Genomic DNA, 5,000 nt, shown 5'->3' with positions numbered 1-5,000 from the left:
TCTGTTTGATATTGAAGTAGGTAAGTGTTTTATTATTTGTGGTGGGTGATAAGAAGATATGTGGATGTATTGAAGATTATTGTTGGGTTTATTAAAAGGCTTATAGGTGTTTTGGGCTAAATTAAAAGTGACATCAAGGAAGTTAACTGATTTAAGATTTGTTTTTATGTCTATTTGAAAACCAACATCTTTAAACTTTTGGATTATGTTTTTCGCATTTGCTCCATTTCTAAGCCATTAGAATTACATATTATCAACAAGCCATCATCATAGTAAAACCCTATGTCGGTTTTTATAATTATATTAGATAATTCGTTGAGTATGTAGATCCCTACAAGATTGTAGCTGTTTAAATATAATATATATTTAAACAGCTACAATAATCAATTAATTTAAAATAAAATGACAATATAGCAACAATATCTTGTATACATACTTCATGACAAGTAGTATTAATTATCTTAAAGCCATATAGGGCTGTGTACCCTAACAGGTAAAGGTATTTAACACAAAAATGTTATTCATAACTTGTACAACTAACAAGGTTTGTCAGTAATAGTTTTATCTTGTCATGGTTATTAGTATATCAACTTAGTACATGTCACGTGAAGGTAGAGTAGAATTATTCATTTTATTAAACAATTAGAAGGTGCTTATTGTTCAAAAATGTTTATTTGCAGTATAACTGACTTTGCTTGATGTGTGGTTTACCATAATTATTTAATAATGAGAATATAATATTAGGATTAAAAATAACAAGAAATCCACAAAATTTTTTCCCTTATTTACCATATTACAGCTTGGTGCTCTTAAACTTTTGTTAATGACTAATGACCCTCCCTCAAGGCTGTTTTGAAAAAAGTCAAATTTTTGGTCAAAAATTGCAGTTTTCTGTGACATTGAGGGAGACTCAAATGTAAAACTATATTGCTGAAATTTGAAAAAAATGAGTCTACATATACTTTGCAATTAAAATCATACGTATTTTTGCTTTGATCTTATTACTGATTATTTCTTATTCAAAATCTCAATAAATTCACATTTGTGCAAATAAATTTGTGCACTTTTTCATTATATTAATTTTTTAATTTAACTCTGTATTAAGAGTATAAAAATAACTCAAGAAATAATATATTTATTGGTTAAACATTTTGTACCTTGCCGTTACTTTAATCAGTTATGTAACCGAGGATGAGGTTAGGTTCCTTTACCCCCGTTCCCTACTTTTTCCAAAATAAATTTAAAGCCTAACTACTACATTTCTAATAATTTCTCACTAACTTCCATATCAATTAAAAATTATGAAAATATTTCATGAAGTAACTTAAAGCCTGTGTATTGCTTTAAACTTTAGAATTTAATTTTTTTAAATTTAAATATAAACTCAAAAAGTAATTTTAAGTAGCTGAACAAGTATTACTATGAGTTATCAGAAATCCAAAATATTGAGCAAAAATGAAGAGATATAACTCTTCATTTTTTTTATTGTCATCGAATGAAGCATACCTGAAACAGCTGGCCTGGCTTTATTGATAATCTGAAAAATCTTCTTAGAAGATCTTAAATCATTTTGTCCAAAATTTTGGATTTCTGATAACTCATAGTAATACTGGTAAAAGATTACTACATCTATCTAACAACATTTGTGGAGTAGTCTAAGATCATCTGTACACTTTTGTCTAAGATGATCTGTATTTTTCTTTTACTCTAATAACATCTGTTCAACATCATCTGAAAATTCAAGAAACCCCTAACAGCAACTTTAGAAAGATGTAACTACATCTGGTAATTTTTCTCCCAATAACATCTGGAAGAATTTTCTCCAGAGGTTACATTTGAAAAAATTTCTATATGTAACTACATTTGGTGAAAATAATGAATTAATAGTTATTATTTTTTTCCAGATGCAATTACATCTGAAAAAAAATCTTACATGTAACAACATCTGGTTAAAATAATGCATTATTAGTTAATATTTTTTTCCAGGTGTAACTACATCTGAAAAAAATCCTATATATAACTACATCTGGTTAAAATAATGCATTATTAGTTAATTCATCTTAAAAATAACTTCATCTTAAAATCTACAGATGTAGTTGCATAGATGTTATTACACTTTGATAATTTATAAGATGTACACTTTAATATTTTAAAATATATAACTACATTTGTAGAATCCACAAATGTAGTTGCATAGATATTATTACACTTTGATAATTTAAAAGATGTAACTACATCTGTAGAATCCACAGATCTAGTTGCATAGATATTATTACACTCTGATAAAATAAAAGATGTAACTACATCTGTAATATTCATTTTGCACAGATGTTATGGAACAATGAAATTTCAGATGTTGTTGGATAGATGCTATTATACCTCATTATATTGGCAGATGTTGTTGGACAGATGTTATTAGACATGGCATAAACTGATGTTGTTATTGTGACCCGTAATACTCATTCAGTTACTTGAAATTACTTTTTTAGTTTATATTTAAATTGAACGGTTTTAAAATATTTTTAGTTACCTAAAAATAAATCATGTTCAATCATAAACCTTTTATCGCAATATTGACACCATTCCATCATACTATTATAATCTGTAAGATACTAATGTTAGCATATTCATACTGATATTGTTTATACTATTTTAATAAAACATAAATTGTTTAGGAACTCAGCTTCCAACAGTATGGATATTTTGCAACACTTTAAATATTGTCAATCAAATTTGCCAAATGGAAATACAAAAAAGTTAGATATTCTATACTTTCCTCCAAAGTCAAACATAAAAGTTGATTGATGTCAAGAAGCTGAATGTGAATGTATTATGGCTTAAATAAAACAAATATCGATTAAAGCAGGATTTCCAGTTTTTAGCGATGTAAATATTAGAAAAAATTTGCAAAATCTTAACAAAAAATATTTAATTTAGTGAAGAATTTCAAAAGAAACTCGAAACCAAAAAAAAATCAAATTCAATTTGAAAATTTATTTAAACATATTTTTTGGATAGGAATTCCAGAACTAAAAGATTTTATCCTAAGTGACAAGTTAAGATCTGATAAAATCTAACTCGATGACTTTGAATTCTTAGATGATCAAGATAGTCCATAAATTTATCACTTGGGTTCTCTAGACACTAAATATACTGAGAAAGTAATCTGCTTTTATTTGTGCCCGTCAGAGTCTGCATGGTGTAACTTATATTCTCATTAATTTGAGAAATTAAATGTTTTATAAATTTTTTTTTTAGTTTTGTGTCTTATCTCAATTAAGAGCTGATTCCAGCGGTCACTGGATGGGAACAAAATTTTCAATTTTACTTTAACTTACACTATGCTGATTCTCACCTTTAACAACGTTTAACTTTTAACTAAGATATTGATTATATATATTTCATAACTATATTTAAATTTATGCCATGTCTGTTTTCTCTTTTATTTCTGCTAAAATGCTAATCTACAATTTAATTTAAATAGAAATGCAATGAAAAATGTTTCTTTAAGTAAAATCATATAATGTTATGTAAAAGACAAAAAACAATAAGAAGTCAGCATTAATACAGATATTTTTTTGATTCTGATTTTAAACCAGGTGAGTGGATAAAAAGAAAGAAAAAAAACAAAGATTACAACAACTCAAGCCAACATTCCTAAAGATATATATACAGGAAATGTTACTTTAATGGCATATTTCATGTTATAATTTATCTATCAAAATCAGGAGTTGTCAAAATAAAAAAACTTGGTGCAGTTCACCATGCACAATTTTTTAGTTCAGCACTTTATTATACTAAGTTACAGCTACTATCTAAACAACTAGACTTTTAATAAATGATGAAAAAGTTAAAACTCAAGTTGAGCAAATTGTTGAAATTGTTTCTTGTTTTATGCACCATGGTACTTGAGAAGCTACAATCCTAACGCAAATATAAGCTATAATCCTCTTAAAGCACCTATTAAATCCTATTAAAGCTATAATCCTATTAAAGCACCTAATCCCACTTAAAGCATCTTATCTTACTATTATCACCTTATCTACATCTTATTATTACAGCTATACATCAAGTGACTACTTATAAAGATGTTTGCCCAGTAAAAGAAGCTGTAGAGAAAGTCATTAAGTCAATGTTAAAACATTCTTGATACTTAACTTTGATACTTCTTTCAATCCTATAAAAAATAAAACGCCAATCGCCAAATCAATTTTACCTTTCAAAATGCCATTTTTAAATGCAACTGAATGCAGAATAGAAAATAAACTGAGAGTGGATATTAAAAAAAAATTAAATCTAGACAGAGTCAAAGCTAATAACCCACCAAAATTGGCAGTATTTGTTGCCGAGTATTCATACTTTATGTTTACAGTAAATGACTTTACAGAAAAGAGAATTTGTTATTGGTTATTACTTTTTCCATCCTATGGGCACACTCAATCATACTTCAACCAGTTTTTAAGCTTATGGAAAAACATTGATTGTTGTGAACGCAGTTCACAACAATCAATGTTTTTCCAATGTTTTTCACAAATGTGGGTATTGTAATCGTATGATGCAGGAGTTTATCTGTAGATACATTAGTGAAAAAGAGAAACAGATGCATCTTATAACAATAGACAAAGTTTGTTATGCCATGAGAGACCTCGAAAAATACTCTAATAAAATGATGAAAAGATATGTAGAAATTGGTTTACAGAACATATTCAATTTTAGGAAAAGCAAAAATGAGTAGAAATGTTCTTGTCTTATTTTGTATTTTTATTGATATTAGGCTATCTATAAAACTCAGTTTGGATTTTTCTTTATAAAAATAATTTTAAACATCTTAAACAATTTTTAAAAAGCTAAAGAAGGGGGTATAGTGGAAGTGTGTGTGTGTGAAAAGAGGGTAAATAACCTAACCTTAACTTTGAGTATATAAATGATAAAAGTAACAAGAAAGTTGTCAAATTTTTAACCATAAAATATTTTTAATTTTCCAGAGAAAATCTCAGATA

General features: G+C 27.0%; 1 protein-coding gene across 2 annotated transcripts in view; it reads right to left on the bottom strand.

The window, feature by feature from the left end:
- The window catches only part of LOC100199786 (uncharacterized), a 147,189-nt gene that overhangs the window by 119,350 nt on the left and 22,839 nt on the right, over positions 1-5,000 (bottom strand). The window lies entirely within an intron of this gene.

This window comes from Hydra vulgaris, chromosome 02 (genome assembly GCF_038396675.1).
Source record: "Hydra vulgaris chromosome 02, alternate assembly HydraT2T_AEP".
NCBI lineage: Eukaryota > Metazoa > Cnidaria > Hydrozoa > Anthoathecata > Hydridae > Hydra > Hydra vulgaris.
Note: the sequence above shows the minus strand (reverse complement) of the source record. Positions and strands in the feature narration are given on the sequence as shown.